The sequence below is a fragment of the Ammospiza nelsoni genome, chromosome W (genome assembly GCF_027579445.1).
Source record: "Ammospiza nelsoni isolate bAmmNel1 chromosome W, bAmmNel1.pri, whole genome shotgun sequence".
Classification (NCBI taxonomy): Eukaryota; Metazoa; Chordata; class Aves; order Passeriformes; family Passerellidae; genus Ammospiza; species Ammospiza nelsoni.
In genome coordinates this window covers 8,804,856-8,828,772 of record NC_080668.1, presented here as the reverse complement: position 1 = coordinate 8,828,772, position 23,917 = coordinate 8,804,856, and the positions used below count along the sequence as shown (strand labels likewise).

General features: G+C 42.2%; 1 pseudogene; it reads left to right on the top strand.

The window, feature by feature from the left end:
* The first annotated feature begins 10,717 nt into the window (after positions 1-10,717).
* LOC132086128 (protein patched homolog 1-like) overlaps positions 10,718-23,917 on the top strand; it is a 217,877-nt pseudogene continuing 204,677 nt past the window's right edge.

The following is a 23,917-nucleotide window of genomic DNA, read 5'->3' as shown; positions in this document are numbered from 1 at the left end:
ACCCTACCACCCCCTTTCACCTTGCCCCTCACCAAACCCCTGCCAATGTATCTATTACATTCTAAATCATTGATAGATCTCTGTCAAGTTTTATCTAAACAGGTATCTACATCACTCTTCACGGTTGATGCTCATTGCTGAAAGCTCATGCATTAAAAGAAAAATTAAAGTATTTAAAATTATTCTTTCATCTTTTAAGAGTTCTAAGTCAGGGAAACTCTAGTTTAGTCTAGAATAGTGCAACTATTCTTTGGTCACTGAAAAGGTAAAGGGTGAAACCTGAACTCACTGAAAGCAGTGGCAGAACTTGGAATTACTTTAGTGTAGCCAGGCCTTCACTCAGCATTTTTACAAAACCATACCAGACTAATACGCGACAAGTGCCCCTTCTCTACCGATTATTGAAAGGGCAAGAGGAGGATCCTATTCTGTAGAACTGACACCCCCCCAAGGTTTAAGAATGCAGTTCCTTTTGCCTTTCAGACTTCAGAGGAATTTGTTGTAAATGACTCATACCCCAAGTGGGAATGAGTTATACAAGTTTTATTGAGAACTAATAAAAAATTCACAAAAGAGGTGTGTCCCTCGTCTGATGGGCAGGAGCTTAATGACAAATCAGAAAGGGAATCCTGGGAGCCTGAGGAGGATGGTGGAACACCACCAGGAAGGGAAAAGCTGTCCTTCTCGGAAAAATGGTGTCGACCACGTGCTCCCCCCTTCTCACAGAGCATAGAGTCTGCTTGGCTTTTTTTTATTTTACTGCCAAAATTCACCAATTTTGTGCATTGGAGACTACTTTTGAGAGGAAACCAAGGGGAAATCTTTGGGGTAGGTAATTTAGGAGAAGTAGTTTTCAGACTCATCTGACTGGGACTAGTCTGTCCTCTCTCCGAGGGTGGTGGAGGGGGTGGGGGGTTGGAAGCATCTGGTCTGGCCAACTCCCTCCTGCTTCCCTGGGGTTTCTGCATTTCGGATCGATTTGGGAAAAGGTTTGGGATCCCCCCTCCCCTCCTTCTGCTGCAGCCTGCAGTCTGATCTCTGCTCTGTGGTGTTCTGTGGCTGTTTCTCGCTTGCTTTTCACTTTCCAAGGTTACAAATTGTAATGAGACAGAGTAAAGATCCATTCTGAATTAGGTGAAGTGTCTAGGGGAGGTGAAAAGTCTGTGAGGCCAAAGCTGAAGGAAAAACTGCAGAGCAGAGACAGTGAGGAGACAGAGAAAAAAACCAGAAATGACCACAAGGTCGATTTGCCCCCGACCTAGGAATTCCTTTGATAAAGAAGAACTGGCGATAAATGTCACGCGGAATGAATATGTATGAACCTATTGTGAAACTGTATGCATATGTATTTGGAAAGGGAGATAAAAGGAGACCTGAAATCCTCAGAGGTAGGCATGCCTTTTGAGGAGAATTTCCTCTGCATGCGTCCGGCGTGCGCCGTAATAAAAACATACCAAACTTTACAACTTTATAAAAGTTGTGAGGTTTCTTCTTCTCTCCGCAAAACATTCTGGCGAGCCAGCCAGGAGGAGGAGAGATACCTTCCGTCTCTGTCTCTGTCCCCGCAGGGGCGGGGGGGGGGGGCTGACGGACTCCTAGGTGCGTCCCAGGATTTTCCTGGAGGAGGCTCTGCTCGTCTCAGCTTGCCTCCTGCAAGGACAGACAAGGACCTGCTGGCCTGCGGAGGAGAATACGGTATGTACTGAGGGGCCCCTGGGGGAAAGGAGAGCAAGGGAGTAAATCACTCAGAGATGTCTGGGTTCAGCTGATGGAACAGCTGTATTAGAGACGGGGTTCATCGTTCTGATAGAGCAGACCGCTAGTGGCTCTGGGGGTGAGTCGGGTGAACCCCTGTATGTGTGTATCGGGGTTAATTGTTCTGATAGGGCAGAACTGCTGAACCTGTGCGTGTTCTGTTTGTGTGTGTGTGTGGTGTCCGGACAGTGTGTTGCTGGATGGTTAATGCATTGTGTGGTGAGTGCACTGTGTTTGTAATCGTGCAAGTGTATAAGTGTATGGTGTATAAAAGAGAGTAGATCTATAGCACTCTACAGTGCGGGGCGGGGGGGAAGTTCCTACCCACGACTGGAGAGGTTGAGTAAACACCGGCCGGGGCAGGCTGTGGGGGCGGGGAGCGCCCAACGGAGAAAATAGAGTAAACAGTGGAAAAGCCTGGGTGAGGACGTTTATTGAGTAAAGGTGGTAAATTGTGATGTAGATTGTGCACGCTTTCACCGTGGCTAGACGAACCCAAGGGGTTCCTCTGCCTCAGTGGTTAGGACTCGACCCTTGGGAGTTTGTAAATCCTGTGAATTATTGGATAGATAGAGGAGACGAACGAGTTTATTTAGAGGGGCTCTACCAGACTTCAGCTGGCACTCTAGTAAGTCTGGACTGGGAACAGCTTGCCGTAGAGGATTTAGAGCTCCCTGTAATAAACGGAATAGCCTGCCTTTGCGGGAAATTTCGGGTAGCCTTTGGTGCATCAAGAGGCTGGCACTCTGCGTGGGTATTATTGCAGTGTGGAGTTTGTGAGAAACGCTGGTACTGCTGTTCTAATAAGCGTCAGGGCACGTGCCCCAAGTGTAGATTAGAGGTTTCTGATCAAGCTGATTCAGAGCCTAAGATCTTAAAGCTTGTGTGTGGAAAATCACATCTGATACCTGCCACCTGGAGTGTGTGGGAGGAAGACTGGGAAACTACTGTGAAAGTCTGTGAAAAGAAGTTTGGGTGGAAGTGAGACAGGGCAAGGAGAAGGAGATAATGGGAACTAACCAGAGCAAGGAAGTCCCTCGGGCTAGCCCCTTAGGGTGCATCCTGGCCCACTGGAAGGAAGTCACCAGCAGGGGGGGCTCTGAGAACAAAAAAGATCTAATCCAATATTGCACACTCTGGTGGCCCTTATACAGGTTAGAGGATGGAGCAAGGTGGCCACCCACTGGAACCCTAGATTATAATACCTTACTGCAGCTAATGTTTTTAAGACAGGAAGGTAAATGGGATGAGGTTTCATATGCTGATATATTTTTTTGTTTTAAGAAATCACCAAGAGTGGCAAAGGGACTGTGGGATTAAATCACCCTCAGACCCACTGGTCTTGGCCCTTGAAAAGGATAACAAGGCAAAGAGAGGACAAATCAAACGCTCTTGTTCAGCATGCAGTATAGGACAACGGTGTATGAGATCAGATAAGGTTTATCATTCTGAGGAGCAAAAACAAGATACATTTGAGTGGATGAAAGCTCCTCCTAGAAGGAGGGAGGTTGAGGCTGAAACTGAGGATGAGGACGAAGGGAACTTCCCCAAAAAGGAGGAGGACTCAGGTGGGGAAGGCACATCTACTAGAACCCACCCCACCCGTGGGAGTCCAGTTGCATCTAGAACCAGGAGGCAAGTAGTGCTGCAGGCAGTGGGACCAGAAGGGGGCAAGTTAATGATTAAAGTGCCATTTACCACCCTTGATTTAGACGCATGGGAAAGGATCGCTAGGAATTATCGTGTTGATCCGATACTCACTGCCAAACGCCTACAATATGTTATCAAACAACACAATCCAGACGGGGTTGACATCCAGCTACTACTAGATGCTTTCACTGAAACAGAAAAACAGCTGATCTTAAAGACAGCAGGGAATTTGGCAGAGGATTACTGCAAAGCCACACAGTTGGATGTAAAAGAACATTTCCCCCTCCAAGACCCAGAATGGGACCCTAATGTGTCAGCAGAGGTAAAGAAATTAGCAGAGTATCAAGAGTGGATAGCAACAGGGGTGGAAAGAGCTATTCCAAAAACCATAAACTGGTCTGCCTTACATTCCCTTAAGCAGGGGACTTCTGAGACTCCCTCTGAGTTTCTAGAGCGTTTAAGGGATACCATGTGTCGTCATTCATCATTGGATCCGGAGTCTGAGATAGGGATAAATCAACTAGTTAATTCATTTTTGGGGCAGTCTACTGGAGATATCAGGTGTAAACTTCAGAAAATTCAGGGACCGGATGGGAGGAATCTCGAAGCCTTGCTAGAGGAAGCCTGGAGGGTATTTAGTAACAGGGAGGAAGGATATAAACAAGGAATCAAAAGGTTGGTGGCAGTGGTACAGGAGGAAAGGCAGAGAAAATACAACCAGGGACCACTGAGACAAGGACCACCTCGGCTGAGCAGGAACCAGTGTGCAATCTGCAAAAGAATTGGTCACTGGAAAGACCAATGCCCAGAACGGAGAAGGGGTGACCAACAAATGGCTGCACACGTACAAAACAACTGAGGAGGACCCGGGGATTCTTCCCCAGCGGATCCACTGCTTATAACAATGAGGCTGGGGGAAGAAGGGAAAAGGGTGGAATTCTTGGTTGATACGGGAGCTACATATTCAGTTTTAAATAAAGCTTTAGTACCTGTGGAAAATGATTATGTTGTGGTGCAGGGGGAAACTGGCCAGTCTAAATGGGCATATTTTTGTAAACCTTTGAGGTATAAATTGGGAAAACAATGGGGTATTCATAAATTCTTGTACATGCCTAATTCACCAAAGGCACTTTTAGGCAGAGATTTATTGGAGCAATTACAAGCAACCATTACATTCAAAAATGGGGAAATTACTCTGGAGGTGAATGATCAAAAGTACATAGAGGTATTAAGTTTAACCCTAACAGCTATTGGAATTAAGGAAGAAATTGATGAAAAAATACTAGGTCAGGTATTTCCCAGGGTGTGGGCCTCTGATGTACCAGGCAGGGCGAAAAATGCCCCCCCATAGTAATTAAGCTCAAGGAGGGAATGCAACCAGTGAGAATCAAGCAGTACCCCCTAAAGAAAGAGGATAGAGAAGGAATCAGCCCAATAATTGAAAATTTTCTGCAGTTACGGTTACTAAAAGAATGCCAATCTGATTTCAATACTCCTATTTTACCTGTTTGGAAATCTGATGGGTCATACCGGATAGTACAGGATTTGAGGGCTGTCAATAAAATAACAGAAGATTTGTATCCGGTGGTAGCCAACCCATACACTTTATGAACTTGTCTAACACCTGAGCTAACCTGGTTTACTGTTTTAGATCTAAAGGATGCCTTCTTTTGCCTCCCCATCCACGAAGCCAGCCAGAAAATTTTTGCATTCGAATGGGAAAGCCCTAAAAGTGGGGGCAAAACCCAGCTCACATGGACCAGACTACCTCAGGGCTGGAAAAATTCCCCTACTCTGTTCGGGAAACAGCTTGCAAAAGATTTGGAGTCCTGGGAAGCTCCACAGGAAGAAGGAAGGCTTCTGCAGTATGTGGATGATCTTCTAGTGGCCACTTGGACGAGGGAAGCATGTGTGGCCTGGATGGTAAGCCTTTTGAATTTTCTAGGACTCCAAGGATACAGAGTATCAAAGAAAAAGGCACAGGTAGTGAAACAGAAAGTAATCTACCTGGGGTACGAGGTGAGTGCTGGGACACGGACTTTAGGGCAGGCTCACAAGGAGGCCATATGCCAAACTCCAAAACCCCAGACAATAAAAGAACTCCGAACTTTCTTAGGCATGGCAGGGTGGTGCCGGCTGTGGGTTTATAATTATGGACTGCTTGTCAGACCCCCCTATGCTCTTATTGCTGATGGAAGCAGAGATCTCCAGTGGACAAAAGAAGCCACACGGGCCTTTCACCAGCTAAAGAATGCTCTCATGTCGGCTCCAGCTTTGGGACTTCCAGATGTAAGTAAACCATTCTTCCTATTTTCCCATGAAAGACAAGGAATTGCCCTGGGAATACTGGCTCAGGACATGGGTCCATACCGAAGGGCAGTTGCTTACTCCTCTAAGCAACTAGATGCAACAGCCAAAGGATGGCCAGGTTGCCTCAGAGCTGTAGCAGCAGTTGTGCTGAATATTCAAGAGGCACGCAAGTTTACCCTGGGACAAAAATGACTGTGCTAGTGTCCCACACAGTGTCCGCAGCACTGGAAGTAAAGGGTGGCCACTGGCTTTCACCACAGAGGTTTCTGAAATACCAGGCCATCATGGTAGAGCAAGATGATGTAGAGATAGTGGTGACTAATACTGTCAATCCAGCTTCCTTTCTCAGTGGAAATCAAGGAGAAGCAGTACCCCATGATTGCCTAGAGACCATTGAAGCTACCTACTCCAGCCGCCCAGACTTAAAGGACACTCCTCTGGACGATGCAGAGACCTGGTTCACTGACGGGAGCAGCTACGTTGCCAATGGGAAGCAAGATGCTGGGTATGCAGTGACCACCTGCAGAGAGGTAATCGAATCTGGACCCTTACTAACAGGGATCTCTGCACAGAAGGCTGAGATAATTACCTTGACCCGTGCCTTGAAAATGGCAAAAGGGAGGAGAATAAACATCTACACAGACTCCAGGTATGCATTCAGAGTCGTACATGCACATGGGGCCATCTGGAAAGAGAGGGGACTGCTGACCTCACAGGGAAAGAACATCAAACATGCACATGAGATAATCCAGCTGCTGGAAGCAGTTCAGCTGCCTGAAAAGGTAGCAATTATGCACATTAAGGCACACCAAAGAGTGAGCTCAGAATTGGAAGAAGGAAATGAGCTGGCGGATAGAGAGGCAAAAGAAGCAGAAAAAGGTGAGGTAGCTACTGAAGGAGTCCTTATTCCAGATGGACAAATCTCCCTTGAAGGTAAGCCAGAATATAATAAGAGAGACAGGAAATTAACTGAAGATAAGAAAGGGACATATAACCAAGAAGGGTGGGCTACCATTGAAAAGAAACTGGTAATCCCTTCCCATTTATTGTGGTCACTTGTAAGGGAAGAACACCAGAAAACACACTGGGGAATAGATGCCCTATACACACACCTGATTGAAAGAATTGTTGGTAGGAATTTATATGCCACTATTACTCAAGTGGCCCGACAGTGTGATCCTTGCCTCCAGACTAACCCCAAAAATACCCCGAGACCGAAACTCGGTCAGATCAGGAGAGGCCATGGACCTGGACAGCAGTGGCAAATTGACTTTTCAGAACTCCCAAGGAAAGGGGGGTATCCGTATTTGCTGGTATTGACAGATACATTTTCAGGGTGGCCAGAAGCATTCCCCACCAGAACTGTCAAAACTAGAGAAGTGACCAGGGTATTATTACAAGAAATAATACCACGCTTTGGAATTCCAGCCACAATATCCTGGATAGAGGATCACATTTCATTTCCAAAATAGTACAACAGATTAGTAGCCACCTGGGCATAGACTGGGAACTTCACACCCCATACCGCCCCAAATCAAGCGGCCAGATGGAGAAAATGAATCATTTGATTAAGCAGCAAATCATAAGACTGGGGCAGGAAGCTAATCTACCCTGGCCCCAAGCTCTTTCACTGGCACTGTTGCGAATTCGAACTAAAGAAAAGTTAAGCCCTTTTGAAATACTCTATGAAAGACCATATGGAATACAAAAGGGAATGTCCACTCACATTGGAGAGGTAACACTAGCCACCTACATGGCGGCCTTAAGCAAACAGCTCAGAGAAATTGAGAAACATGTGGCTGGAACTTGGAGCCGCGAGTTAGATGGACCAGTACATAACATAGAGCCTGGAGATTATGTATATGTTAAGTCTCTTACAGAAAAGACCTTGGAACCACACTGGGAGGGACCGTTCCAAGTGCTTCTCACCACCTTCACTGCAATCAAAATCAAGGAGCAGAACGCCTGGATTCATCACTCTCCGGTGAAGAAGGCTCAGAAGCCCCTTGAGGAGTGACACCAGGAGACAATGAACCGAGACTAAAACTTACTCGGGCAAAATGAGTATATTGCGGTCGGGAGTAGCTCATATTTAGTTTGTAGAATTGTTTTGTATGTAATTATAACTGAAGTTTTAGAACTAGAGAGTACCTCTATCCAAAGCAATGCTGAATGGCTTTGGTCCCAGGCGTTTAATCAGTATACTGGATCCATGGGAAAACCTTCTGAGATAAAAGATTTAAACCTATCCACTGTAGTAATTCACGGGGATCAGGTATATGAGGAGCAGGAATGGCAGGAATAGAAACTGTGGACACTTCAAAGGATCAGAGGAGAAGAAATCAAGGTAGGGTGCCGGATGATCAATGGGACGGCTTATGAGAGACCAAATGAAATTAGTGTTGCAACCTCCCCTGGTGTATACGAACACCAGGAAGTTTGTGATAGCCTGAGTGAATCAGACTGTTGGTGTAATTTCACCTTGATACAGCCTGTAGAAGTGACCTGCCTTTGGGCTCAGGATGCTATCGGACTTTCATTTAAATTCAAAGTAGACACTACACTTTTTACCACAGCAGGACCTTATACAACCCATACTAGGACTCAAATAGTTCAGACTCAACCCAAACTTGAACCTGAGGTGTATGAAATAGGCCCCTACGTAGTGAGCAATGTGGGTGAACAACAACTATTATTCAATCCAGAATGGTCTCTCAAACATATGGAGTTGATGATGCAAATTAACATCTCAAAAATCCATGATGCAAATTAACATCTCAAAAATCCAACCAGCCTGCTCCCCCTTCCTAAAAACTTCCTTTGAGGACTGGACAACATGATTACAAAAAGAGGCATACCTCAGGAGCAGAACAAGAAAGGATGTAACTGGCATATTAGGGACAGGATTAGGAGTTTTAAATGGAATTGATTCAGAAATACTGATGAATAAACTGGCCACTGCAGCAGGTAGCCTAACAAAATTGAAGCAGCCTTTACAGTCATCTCTATTGGCATTAGGAACTAGCCAGTGGCAGATTTCAAAAGTACTGCCAAAGTGGGAAACGGCCAGGGACCAAGACCACAAGTTAATAGTAGAAGCACTTAGTACAGTTCAAGATAATGTGTCTTTAGCTTTCAGTTGTATACAAGCACAGTTATGGGTGCAGGCAACAGCAGCTCTGATCATACGGGAAGGGGGTGAAGGTAATTTTCCAGCTGAAATTTGGAAAATTGTGTGGGATAATGCAACAGATTTTGAAAGGAAGTTTCAATCCTGGTGGACTATGGTGAATTTCACCTATGATCCTGTTTCTAATGTGGCAACTGCCCTTGTGCTTACCATTCATAATGACACTGTTCATGTTATCCATCCCATCATTGCCCTAGGATTAAACCATGAAAAACAATACTCTACCCTTCAGAACATAGAGTGTGGGCACCAAAGATGAATGAAAAGTGGCAGACAGTAAACTTAGAATCCTGCATTACTAGAGAACAGATGGGATTCATTTGTGAAAGCAATACTATTAATGCTCAGGATGTGTGTCTAGACACTGAACAGAGTATTTGTCACTTTGAAATTCATCCAGTCACTGACCAGAAAACTGTGCTCGTATATACTGGAAAAGGGTGTGTATGCCTGAGGACTGCTTGTGCTGCTGTACAAATTGATAGCAATGATGTTATTCTGTCTAGTAGAAATCATTCTAATTTCTGTATTTGTAATTTTGTTAAGATTATTGGGTGTGATTTTTCGTATTCAGTACCAGTGACATCCCACCAACTGATCAAAACCAATTGTACAATGTATCACAGACTATCACCTACCCCTATTGGGATGAACCTTACATTAGTAAAACAATTAATTAAGCACCAAGACCTACTGGAGATCTTGAAGGAAATCCAAGAAAGTGGAAAGAAAACCTTAATTACTGCCCAACATGATACAAAAGAGATAACCAGAGTTCTACAAAGAATAAAACAAAATGCAGATCATCACTGGTGGGATGTGATCTTTGGGTGGTCACCGACTGCAAATGGTATCTTTAATAAGTTGTGTCCCTCCATTGTAGTTTTGTTAATATTAGTTGGGATAAGCTTAGGATTATGTATTATATTGTTAATTTGGAACTGAAGAATACTACAATGAATAGCTGTACTAACCTCTTTGCCAAACGTACATGTTAAAGCATTAAAAGACACTTATTGTCGTAAGGGTTTGTATTAAGTAAAAGAATTTACTTATTTCCTAGGAAAGGGGGGAATGAGACAGAGTAAAGATCCATTCTGAATTAGGTGAAGTGTCTAGGGGAGGTGAAAAGTCTGTGAGGCCAAAGCTGAAGGAAAAACTGCAGAGCAGAGACAGTGAGGAGACAGAGAAAAAAACCAGAAATGACCACAAGGTCGATTTGCCCCCGACCTAGGAATGCCTTTGATAAAGAAGAACTGGTGATAAATGTCACGCGGAATGAATATGTATGAACCTATTGTGAAACTGTATGCATATGTATTTGGAAAGGGAGATAAAAGGAGACCTGAAATCCTCAGAGGTAGGCATGCCTTTTGAGGAGAATTTCCTCTGCATGCGTCCGGCGTGCGCCATAATAAAAACATACTGAGCTTTACAACTTTTATAAAGTTGTGAGGTTTCTTCTTTTCTCCGCAAAACAGTAACACCATCCGGAATATTGGACACAGCTTTAAGCTGGACTTTTTATTTTTTTCCATATTATATAACTTCAATCCCACCATGTTCCAGAACTCTAGTGTAAGTCTCTCAGACATATCTAGGGTTGGGAATTCTGTGGAAACCCATCTGATGTGTTTTTTAAGCTGTTTCTTCTCAAACTTTATATCTTGAATTTCTAGCTTATCGTTCAAATAAAAATAAAGATCCTTTTCAGATACAAGACAACTGGTTTCCCATTTCTTACTCACCTTAGGGTGGTTTTCAGACGAGTTGTCCTCCTTGGTCTGACTCCCTTATGCTGGAAATGCAGCGATGTCTTGGCTCAGCCAAATAGCAGCTTCTTTCTAGGATTTCGCAGTGCGTTCTCCAGTACTGTCCCCAGTTCCAGCCTCCTTTCACCAGCTGTGAGGCTTTGATCTCTGACCCCCTCTAGGTCTCAGATCCTTCTTTCCTAGGTTTTTCTTTCAAGGCGCCCAAAAAACCCAGCCACAGGCCTGCTTCTCTAAAAACACAAGACCAAGGAAAAAATGTCCTAATTTTGATAGAGGGCAATCAAAATATTCCCGGACTGTGTCTCTCAATATGAGAAATCATCAATCCGAGGGCCACGCGATATAGGAGCCTCCTTGAGCCAGGTTTCATAAGCTCTTGGAGGTCTGTTTCATACCCAAGGTATCTCAGCTACCTTTGGAGGCATAAAATCAGCAGGATGGCTTCTGTTGCAGTGTTGGAAACAAAAAGGTTTTAATGAAAGGCAAAATAACAAACTCTTTCCAGAGAAAAACCAATCCGGGTGCAAGAGACCTTCCTGCCCCTGGTAAAACACCTCACAAAAGCAATTAGTTTCTTTGTTCTCTTCTTTTTCTAGTCAATTGCCCAGGCGAGACTTTTTGGCTCCTGAAAAATTAGCTATCCTTAAGTTTGAGGTGAAGTCCCCCGGGTCCTATGAGATACCTTTTTCACCTAATCGCGGAGAGAAACTTCTGGGCTTATTTCCTTTTTAAGGGGACAAGGGATAATTTGGTCACTCCATCGACAGGGGGCACATTCCTACAGGAAACCTCCTTTGCAGTGGATCAACTTTGACCCCTTAGAATTCTTAAAAGAGTTTAAAAAAATATTACCAAGTGGAAAGCTGAGAAGTGCTGAAAAAAGTAGAGGTTGGTCATGGTTATATAGATCGACAGTGTCTGAATCTTGCTGATCCTGATTGCCCAATCACAGCTCCCAACAATAATTCCACCAAAGTAAGTTTGCTTACCTTTGTGTAAATCTTTTCAAGGGAAGCTCTGTATGTGTGGTGAGAGAAAAGGGTGCCATTCCCTTCCAAGTAATATATGTTTTATGTTCTTCAGTGATTTAATTATTTGGTTTCTATTATATACCATTAGCCCAGGGTAACTAACTTTCCTTCAGCCTGTGATGCAATTGTAATCACACATATTTAAAGTGAAATTACAGTTCTCAGCTACTGGCTAGGTGTGGCAATGTAGACACATTATTTCAGCCGGCAACATGCCTCAGGCAGACACTCCTGGAATAGAGCTACTGCTGTACACTGACACTGCAGTGAGGTCTTCCTTCAAGTAGGGCCAGTTTTGTTGATCCAACTTTATGTATCTGTTTCTCAGTCACTTTGGCTTTGGTGAAGTTGCTATCTGGTGAACAAGTATCTGATTAGTTTGTCTACTTCTGTTTGTTGAACACATTTCTCTTGGTAGACTTCCTAGATGATCCTCAATATCTGTTATTTCAGTACACTAGGTGTTGATTTAGGATTTGTCTTAAGTTGTGCAACTGATTAATTGCTTCTTTAAAACTTTTCTAGCCTCTTGATGTAGCTCTTGTTTTGTGTGGTAGATACTATGGACTGAAGAAAATACATGCATTGGCAGGAGGAATCAATTATAGGTGGTACAGTCAAGAATAGTTCTGGTAAACTTGTCAGGTATGCAAACAAATGTTTACAGAAGAATTTTTAATTTTTCTTTGTTAGAGTTTGTGATTTTTTTGGCAGGGGGACAGATCATGCAAAATCAACTGTCTTTCAAAGTCTATGAATGATGTATATTATGAACCCGGGTATAGAAGAACATCCCTGATGAGGACAGAATTTAAAAGAGTGATTATTAATCAGTTGTTTAAGGAGGTGTCATTGGTTCCTACTTCAAACCTAAAAATGATAGCCTACATTTCTCAGAAATCATTTTTTTCCTGGCAACTTTTTGTTTAGAGTGTATGAATAAAGCATTAAACAGTATTTAAAATAATGAACAACTTTGTGTTTTTGAAATATCATCAAAGGAAAAAAAGGGGAAATATAACTTTGGTAATGTGCCCACTTGTTTGACTTTTATCAGAAAACCAAAATCTCCATTGAACTGTTTGTTTAAGGTCAATAAAAAGAAAAGTATATTCTTTATGTTACTGTATCTTGAATACATTTTTGAATGACAAAATAAAACCCTTTGTTTCAGACTTGTTGAAGAAGTCATGGAACACTGTACTTTGGGGGGAAACCCTCTGAAATAGAACTGTGTTTAAAAAAAGGACATATAAAAACATTATTTAGATGTATACACTGAATCCAAATTTATATGAAACAAAAATAAGTATAATTCTTGAATATTTAATACAGATAATTCTTGCTAGAACTTTTTATATGGATTTTTATGGTTTTTTCCTTTGACATTAAATACTGAAAATGCATTTAGTGTTTTCTAAAAAATAGCCAAAGAATTTATTCTTGGTGAAAAATTAAATAGTTCCTTAAGCTTCTAAAATTGTTGGATACAGTTACATACTGTGTAAATTTATAGTGGATAGTTATTGCCTTTTGTGTATTGTTTGCTGCTTGTCAGGTGTCAGGAGTTTAGTCTGGCATTTCTCTCCAAGGTAGGAAAAAGCCAAGGTCTTCAAATGACAAATTGCCAACAGCATTTGCAAGATTTTATAGGAATAACTGTTCCTGTGTCGTTCTCATAGCAATCTGTCTGTCAGTCATGATCGTGATAAGTGATTTATTTGTAGGGTTACCTTCTTTGATCCTGCAACTGATCCTATTGAAAATAATGGCAAAATACTCACTAACTTCAGTGAAATATAGACTTAACATCAGTACTATATAGACTAGAACAGCTTCACCAGTTACATGGTAGAATAATTATACTCTGGTCAATTTTAATATCAACATGTAGCCTAAAAAAATCAAGAATTTTTTCAAGCTCCTATGACGGAATTGAAGGGAGACGAGCACATCCTATTGATGATCATTGGTCTCAAATTTATTGATACAGCTTACATACTTTTATAGTAGTGTTAATTAAGCTCATACATATTGCAAAAGCTGAGCTCATCATTGGTTACAGATTACATGTCAACCCCTCCTTTTGTGGCTACTTTCTCAAAATACTTGTGGTTTTCTTGTTGAGACTAATACTTGTTTTTCATCCTGCTGTTGACTACATTCAAGGGCACCATGTTTTTCACCGTGTTTTTCTTGTTATCTGCTCAAGGACGCAGTGTTGTTGCTTTTCTCATAAGGAAAAAGGCTGAGAACTTACTGCTTACAGCTGCTTTTTACTGCTTAACCAGCTGTATATGATCATGGCCCTTTTCCTCAAGCCACGTCTGCGCAAAACTCTCCACACTCCTATTAGGCTTTTATTTGAGCCTTTACACAGTGAAAAAACATTTCTTGAAAATGCTTAATACCTCTTTCTCCTCTCTCTTCTCTCCCTGTTACAGTGCCCAGGCTTTGCAAACCATGTTTCAGTTAATGATGCCTAAGCAAATGTATGAGCACTTCAAGGGTCATGAATTTGTTTCATATATCAACTGGAGTGAGGATAAGGCAGCAGCAATCCTGGAAGCCTGGCAGCGGATAAATGTGGAGGTAAAACAGACAATAACCGAAATGTCTTGCTATATAACTTTACCAAGATTCACTGCCTTTAGTTGTGGCTTTTTATAGTTTTTTCTCTAAGGAAAATGCTAAACTAAAACTGAGTGTTGTGTCCTGGTTTTAAAGTTATCCTTATGCTGCAACAAACTATTTTAAAAGGCTGATTTCTTTTTTTTTTTTTTAATTAAGAAGCTGCTTGCTTACTCACATATGAGAAGCCATGAAGGTTTTACTGTTTGCTAGACCTTGGATTAAAGGCAAAACTCATCTCATACAACAGCAAATCAAAGACAGAGTTATGGAAAGAAGAATGTTTTGGATGAACTGTGAATGCAGTGGCCTTTAATGAAGACGCAAATTCTTGTTTGATAATCAGTAGCTTGCAGGAAATAATTACCAAAAATAAATATTTCATGTAGCCTCAGTGAAATCTCTGTTATAGAGTGTGTGCTTTAATAGGAACATTAAGGCAAATGTAGTTCATTTCAGATATGTGCTGTAGAAGATGATGATGGGCTTTTTTCTTAGCCACACTAGGTTTTATTTTTATTTCTATAGGTTGTTTATCAAAGTGTTGCACAAAACTCTACTCAAAAGGTGCTTTCCTTTACTACAACTACCCTGGATGATATTCTAAAGTAATTTTCTGATGTCAGTGCAATTAGAGTAGCTAGTAGCTACTTGCTGATGGTAAGAAATTAAATTCTATTTATTAATTCACTCCAATAGTATACCAGGGCTCAAATGGCTAGCTTCTTGTTACCAGTCAACACTCCATAACATTTTCAGAATACTTAAAATAAAAATTGCAATTCGTAAACATTTGCCTCGGGATTGTCACCTATCCCTCTATGTGGCATTTCTAATATGTCTGTTCTGTTTAAAAACACTTGTGAGCTATATATATTTTTGGGCGAGCTAGCCAGTAGAGAAGGATCCATTCTAATCCAATCCTTACTTTGCTTTCAGCTTGCCTATGCCTGTTTAACAATGCTGCAGTGGGACTGTGCAAAGTCTCAGGGTGCTGTGGGGCTGGCAAGAATCTTCTTGGTTGCTCTCTCAGTGGCTGCAGGACTGGGTCTGTGTTCATTGATTGGAATTTTCTTTAATGCTGCCACAACTCAGGTATTAAGGAGCCAAAAGACTGCTGCTAAATTACAAGAACTTTGTTAGTAAATAAACACATCTGAATTGATATTTGACGAAAAACATAAGTTGAGAAAGATACAAGTAAAAATAGAAAAATCAAAATACTTTCTCCTATCTAGTAGCTTGTACTGTAAGAAATTAAGAGAACGTGCTGCCAAATGATTTTAAGAAAAAGGCAGGTATCCTGCAGTTTAATTATGTAGATTCTAGGATATTTGTTTTTCTGTCTCAATATGAGTGCAAGCATCTAGTTGCACACAAAAAAAATGCAAGTTTTTCCCTTACATCTGAAAATATCAGGATGTTCAACTTCTGATAATATTTTGAAGATAGCTTGAAATATTATGTTATTCTTTTCCTACCAAAAACTTGAATTATTTTTAGTGAGGTTTTGTACTTGTAAATTATATACTGCAAGTTTCTCATTGTTTTTTCAGAATGAAAGTTAATAGCTGTATTGCATCATATCGATTTTCATTTTAGCCTTGGAGTTCTGTTCAGAATGAAGAGTAAAGGTTATTTTGATTAGGTAATGACTAGCTAATGGTAAATCATAAGAATAATATAAAAGTGTTACTGGTTTTTTTTGCTTGTTTTGTTTCTTCCTAAAGGTTTTGCCTTTTCTTGCTCTTGGAGTTGGTGTAGATTATATATTCCTTCTGGTACATACATTTAGGGAAACAGGGCAGAATAAGAGAATTCCATTTGAGGTAATGAAAAAATGGGGTGTTGGGGGACAATAAAAGAATAAGTAAAAGAAAAAGCCTCGTAGAGGAAAATAAACCTAGAATTAGTTAGTAATTATTTTTAGAAAATCTTCTGTTCTAGACATCTTTGTCCTAGGGCCTGGTGTTTTTTCCTTTTATTTATAAATAACCATGACATTCACATATTCGCATAATGCAATCTGAGATCCTACTCACTTTTTTAATCTTTTAGTTTTATTGACACTTTTATTGTCAGTCCAGAGTTTCATATCCAAAGCACAAATAATTTAAAAGCAATATATATTTGTCAGTTTTGTTTTGTACAAGCAATGTCTTCCATGTGCTCTTTTCATTTGGTTTGGCATGCAGGCAATAAAAACCCATTGTTCAGTAACCTTCATATGCTTCAAAATAACCTACTGCATTAGGAAAGGGTCCTATGTTTGATTGTCTCTGGCTTTTTTGTGGTTCCTGGGATTTCTGTCAGTTGGGTTTTTTCCTTACATGCCTTTTTAACACATTATGTATCTACACTGTTAATGTATGTTACTTTTCAATGAAAAATGTTAAGAACAACAAGTGACTGCACAAATAAAACCACATCCTACTTAACTGATGTATTTGATATCATATCAGTATCCATTTAGCTTTGACTTTTAGAGCCAGTGTCATCTTTGATAATGTTTGCTGCCCTCAAAAAATCTAAGCACTTAATACGTTATCTGCTTTTCTCCTGGACAGTGTACTTAGTATATTTTTTACTCTTGCAAACTGTCAAGTGCATATTTTTATTCAGAATTTCCTTGTAATAGTTTTCACTGTTACCATGTTATATCTGTAGGATGATCCCTTCATTTGCAGGACATTACCGTATTCATTTGACTTTGTTTTACAGGACAGAACAGGTGACTGCTTGAGGCAAACAGGAGCAAGTATAGCCCTCACATGTATCAGCAATGTTACTGCTTTCTTTATGGCTGCCTTAATCCCTATTCCTGCTTTATGAGCATTTTCACTCCAAGTAAGTTTTAATGTTGTTTTGTTAGCTCTTGTAGATAGTGTCATTGTGAAAATGAATGATAATGTTAGACTATGTTCAGTGCTTCTGCAGTTCACTCAACCAATATGGGATCACTGTTTAGTATAGTTCTTGATGATAACCAACTGCTTTCTCCTCTTGATTCTACTCCCCCCATTTCTCACACCTTGAGTCTTTCACATCCTGTACATAGGTGAAAGAATATCCTGCCCCATCCCAACTAAGTTGAGTGCAAAAACCAAGAAGTATGCAACTAAGCAGAAACAAGTCTCTGGCAAGATTTGAATTCTTAAGGCAGTCTAGACCAGTATTCTGTACTCTAGTTTACACTATCACATTCATAAGTAAAAATTTATTCCTTTCACTGAGGTTTGTCCAATTTGCTGCTATTAAAAACCATAATCTAAGTTCAATGACAGCAGCAAAAATGCATGTGCTACATTAATAATTACCAATGCAGTTTGTTCTTTTTCCCAATGTAATTTTAGCAAAATGTTGGAGAAAAATTCATCAATAATTTTCTGTTCTATTCTGTTTTGAGAGAAAATGTGATTTTTCTGTGCTGAAGCATGTATTTCCTGACACAACTGGTAAGTGAGCCTACCAAGGGAGGTGCCTCACTGGACCTGCTGTTTATAAACAGAGAAGGGCTGGTGGGAGATGTGGTGGTCAGAGGCTGTCTTGGTGTCTGCCAAGGAAGATGTGAACCTCCCTTGGAACAGAAAATGTGACCCCCTTCCCTCCCAGTTATTATAACTCCAAAATTATGGAGCTTTCAGGCAAAGATATGGGAAAAGGAATAATAGTTGTTTATAGTGTGTATATAATAACAAGACAACCAAACAACAATGGCAGCAACAACAAACAAAACCAGAAATCCAATAACAGCCTTCTCTTGACTGTCAAGCACCTTCCCTTTGGTGTAGTTATGGTCACAGCCAGCAGGGGCACTGTTGGCACTGGGCAGGGCAGTTGCATTGATTCCCCTATGGCTGCAGGGGGCACTGCTGCACGAGTTCAGTTGCATCTCCCTCACGTGGTAATGGCAGGAGGGTTGGATGGAGAAAAATGGGCTGCAGCAGGAACCTCGGAGCGGTGGCTGGAATGGCAGAGGCAGGCACACTCCCTGGGGTGGCAAACAAAATGTCACAGAAAACTCTGCAACCTTAGCAGGAGCCGCAGGGGTTGGGCAGATACGGAGTATTGGATTAGAGTGTAGTGAGAAAGCCCGAGGCAGTGGCAGAAAGCAGCAGGGCTGGGCAGCAACAGCCGGGCTTCTCCATAGCAGATGCCGCACGCAGCTGGGGAAATGTAACCCCTTGGAAGGGGGATGGGGTCATGGTCCCGGGCTTTTCCCTGAGGCACCCAAAAAGATGGAGAGAGTCCTTTCCAGTCAGATCAGATGTTAATAAGGTCCCAGTTCAACAACTGCTATAACAAGGAAAGGTTCACCCATGGTAGGAAAAGCAATGGGAGGACAAATGCTCCATAGTGGCAGCAAATCCTCTGGGCAGTGACCACACACCGGCTGTCCCTCCTCCAATGCTGAGAGAGAGAGAGAGAGCTAGAAGCAGCACTTGGCCCCTTCCCCCCTGCCCAAAATCTCACAGCAACTCTGCCCTTCCCAAGAGAAAACCCCTCATATAGGAGATTAGCCAGCTGCATCCTTCACCCTCCTCCTCCCAGCCACATCTTTTGTTCTCTTAAGTATTGGTAGTAATTGTCTCATAGCAACAGATGGGACAAAATTCCATGAGGGAAAGAAAAAAAGGAAAAATCCCAATCTCCAACACTTGGGCATAGCTACCAGGAAATTATAGTTTTCAATTCTTGGTGAAGTAAGGAAGGGGGTCAGCAAAACCACTGCTTAGGACTTATGGAGGGCAGACTTTGGCCTGTTCAGGACACTGGTTCAGAGATTCCCTTGGGAAACAGTTCTTAAAAACTAAGGGGTCAAGGAAGGCTGGGCATACTTTAAAAAGGAAATCTTAAAGGCATAGGAGCAGTCCCTCCCTATGTGCCAAATGATGAGCCAGCAGGGAAGAGGAGTGGCCTGGAAGAACAGGGAGCTTTTGTTGGAGGTCAGGCTAAAAAAGAGAGTTTATGACCTTTAGAGGAAGGGACAGGTAACTCAGTGTTATAGATGGATAATGAGATTATTTGCTCTTGCAATTAAGGGATGAATATTGTGTGACTGTTATAAATGATCTAATTGAGAGCCAAATTTATAAAAATTTGACAAAGATTTATTAAGTCAATTAAAAAATAAAAAATTTGAAAACCTTCCCACAACCAAGACAGCGTCAGCCCTGGGAGCAGCCGCTGGATGCCCTTTTGGGATCTGGCGGACAGAGTGGCAGCGTTCCCCCGAAAGGTACACCCCGAATGCTTTCAGCAGCTGGTTTATATACAGTTTATTCCACCTGAGGCAGAGATGACCACATAGTTCTTTGTCTCTCTTGGCATGTAAACTTGGGTCCATACATGTGTAGAATCAGTGTCCACAGCCCAGACGAATGTCTGAGTATTCCAGAGGAAGAACTATTCACATGTAGTAGGTGATGCCATCTCAAGTCCAGGTGCGAGACCTCGTGGGCTTCCTGAGATGTCCCATTCATCATCACCCAGGAAATTCCAGATGATATCTCCCAGGTGTAGAGTAAATCGACTCCAGCCTGTCTCTTGCCTCTGATAATGGCCATGGCTCAGAGCTACTCTGTTCATATGTAAACAGGGTTTGATTTTATCTTAACTCTGTCCGGGAACTAGTAACAATATGAATAGCTTCTGTTCCTGGACAGGGTGGTTTCACAAGCATATGTTTAACCTTCACCAACATTTTATACACAAACATAGGTTTAAGCTCTACTAATATTTTATACATACATATGCCTATTTCTTATAGCATGAATTATTTCTACTACATATAACAGTGACTATTAAGAGAAGCTTTATTGATTTTTAGTTATGTTATTGTAGTTTAGATGTCTTCTGTTCTCCCCATAGTTCCCTTCCTCCCCTCCCCCTCACTGTATTGTTGCCATCAGACAGCCTGGGTTGCCTAGGACAGGTAGAAAGAAGGCGTGTACATGTGCCCCTTACATGGGGCAGTTGGGAATGCAAAAGCTTGTTGCTAAGGAGGCATGGCATGACAACACCTGACCTGTCAGGAGTTTAGTTCAAGCATGGCTTAAAGAAAAAGGCCATGAAGCCATGCAACTGAGAGAAAAGTAACAGGTAGCTGTGAAGCAGCTTCAGAGCAGTTTCCAGCCTGACTTCTATAAACAATTAGTCTCTCTCAGGCATCCTTGTATAAACAATAAAGTTCTCAGGCAGTCTTCCCATAACAAAGGTAACATCCTCTCTGGGAAAAGATGGCACCCTGGGAACAGTTATGGAAGTTTTGGGAACCGTTCATATCACAGTGGGAACACTGGTTTTATTTTGTGTAAACAATCAACGGTATTGTAAAACAAAAGGAGTGGTTAGAGTTTTCTCTGTTAGCCTATCGTAAACCTGGATTTTGGAATATGCATGAAGTTAATTAACACTGTTATTTAAAGTGACTGATCGATCAATAAATTCGGAGTTCGATGCACAATGGTCGTTCTCCCCTCACTTCAACACTGACCCTCCAATCAAGTTACAAGAAAGCAGTCTCCACCTATAAATAGCAAAGAAGAGTTAACTGACAGACTTTAGGAGGGGCCAGGGTTGGCTGATGCAACCTCCAGGAGTATAAAAGACTGAGCATCCATCTTGAAGATGAACCGGCCACATGGTAGGCAGCCACGAGGGCAGTTCTCAGCGCTGCAATTTTTCCTTATTTAGTCCTTTTGTTGAATTTTTATTAAGGTTTAATTAACCTTTTAAAATTTTTAAAGTGAGCAGTTGTCTCTCACATCAGGAAGAGTAAAAGCATGTCATTAGTTCAGGCATGGAGGGGGCATTGCTGGGAACAGCGAGGGCAATTTAAACATCTTTAAAGGAGCTTGGCAAGGAAGTTTGCCAGGCAGGGTGAGCAGGCAGAGCTCCTCTCTAACCATCTGGAAGGAGCCAATAGAGACAGGTAAACAGACTCAGTGGCTAGTGGAGAAGATCATTAAGACATCCTTTCATTCCCAGCCTTATTAGCATACTAGCATAAGCTTTCTCATTTATGGTGTTGACATGCCGTAAAGCTCGATCTCCTGTAGCTGCTAGAGTCACTGACCCAGCCACGTCAGAGGCCTCCAGCCAGACAGACCTGCTGATGGTAAATGCAGCTCTCCAGGTCATAGGTTGCCAGGAGTGTGTGATGCCTCTGTGAGACTGGGGCAGACAAGCAGATCTTTTGCAGAAGGTGTACTGTGGTTGAGGACCTGTGTTGCCAGGTGAAGGAGCTACAGGAGGAAGTGAATAGGTTATGTAGTATTTGAGTGAACGAGCAAGAGATTGGGTATTTTCAGAGGTGCTACAGTCTCAAGACTCTCAGGAGTCTCAAACCTCCATTGTAGTGGAGAAGTAGGGGGACTCAGAACCCTGTACGGTCAAGGGACTGTTAGTCAAGGATTTGTTGAAGATGAAGGCTAGAAGCAGGTCCCTGCACAGGAAGAAAGTTCCTCCTTCTTCTCAGAACTTGACAAGTAGGACTGGCACCTTCTACAACAAGTATGAGGCTCTGGAACTAGAAGGCCAGACAACTGATGAGATGGGCAAAAGTCCTTCTGGGATAGAGGGGCCTCCTAAAGCAACCCCAACTATATGCACATCACAACTTCCTCTGTTAATAAGAGAAGGGTAGTTGTAATAGGAGATTCCCTTCTAAGGGGAATGGAGGGCCTAATATGCAGACCGGGCCTAACTCACATGGAAGCCTGCTGTCTCCCAGGGGCTTAGATAAGGGACACTACTGGGAAACTCTCCAGTCTAGTATGGCCCTCTGATTACTAATTGGTATTGGTTCCTAAAGTGACAAGATAAGAAAAAGAAATCCAAGGGCAATCAAAAGGGATTTCAGGGCCCTGGGATGGTTAGTTGAAGGATCAGGAGCACAGGTAATGTTTTCTTAGAGCCTTTCAGTAGCAAAGAAAAATATTGAAAGGAACAGGCAGACCCATCAGGTCAACACATGGATCTGAGGCTGGTGTCACCAGAAAAATTTGGGGGTTTTTTGACCATGGGATGTCTATTCAATGACTGGTCTACTAACACCTGACAGGATGCACCTTTCTCAGTGGGGAAAAAGGGTTCTAGAGCAGGAGCTAGCAGGGCTTGTTTTTAGAGCTTTAAATTAGATTTGAAGGGGGAAAGGGACAAAACCAGTCTTGCTGATGACAAGCAATGGGATGGCACACCAAAACCTGAGGAACTGAGCACTAGTGGGATCCCTCAATCTGCTCCACAAAGTGTTGGCTATAACGAACTGCACTTGAAATGTTGCTATACCAACACACGCAGCATGAGAAACAAACAGGACTAGCTCAAAGCTTTGACCCAGTCTCAGAGATATGACATCACTGTCATAGGCAAAACCTGGTGGGATGAGTCCTGTGACTGGAATGCCCTGCTAGATAGGTCCAGGCTCTTCAGGAGGGATATATAGGGCAGAAGAGGCAGAGGGTGGCACTGTACGTGATAGAAGGATTAGAATCTATAGAGCTCACAGTTGGCAGTGGTACAGTTGAGAATCTCTGGGTAAGAATCAAGGGGCAGACAAATGTGTTAGGTTACAATGTAGAATGTAACCAAAAGTATTTATTCTATTGACATCTACATCAGCTGTTGAGATAGAGAGGCGGTGTTCTTTATATTCTCCATGAGTCAACCCTGATAACACCCTCTGAGGGGCTATCTCCACTAATGGGCCATCAAGGTCTCCCAGCATGACTCATAGAATTCCATCATCTTATTGTGAGATGCTCTGCCCAGTGGGAGGAACCAAACATTCCTACCTGTATATAATCAGAGGCTTGGAACACCACAAACAACACTATCCACTGCATTCCCAGAGGACAAGAGCTCCATAACCATAGCTGGACCTCCAGAGGAAGACCAGACCTTTCTACAGGATCACCACTTCTACAGAACCACATCCATCACTCCAACAGGACTGTAGCCACCATTTAATCAGACTGCTGCCACCACCCTGACTGACAGGGTCTCAGGTCATATTCTGACTCAGTCAAGTTAAGCCAGTGTTTCTGTACTATTGCCTTTATTTTAATTTTCCTATTAAATTGTAGTTCTGACTTGGAATCTCCCACAGGTTTGCTTTCAAACTAGTACATATTTTGGCACCCAGTGTGAGGCAGTCCTGGGAGAAGTCAGAATTAAAATTCTGTACTACAGAAACCACCTATTCACCATGATGTTCAGTGTCTTTACATAGGTACTGTACCTTGCTCTCTATGTTTTTCCCCACATGGGGAACCATTTGCTGACTTTGATGCTCCATTTGAAAACAGGGAATGGTATGCAAATCGCTTTATTGGTTTATTATGTCTATTGCATTATGACTTCCAAGGCTATGAACGTCATTCAGAATATATTTTCAGTTCAGTTCTCTTGTCCTAGTCTGGGCTGCTACCTCTGGGGTCGCCTACACAATCTCACCCAGCCCCTGAGGGGAAGAGTACGGAGTGTTTTTTTCCAGCCTTTCAGGCCTGACACAGCGGGGTTTGAAAATATTGAGTTTCCTCTGGATGTCAAGGACAGCATAATCTTGTTATCAG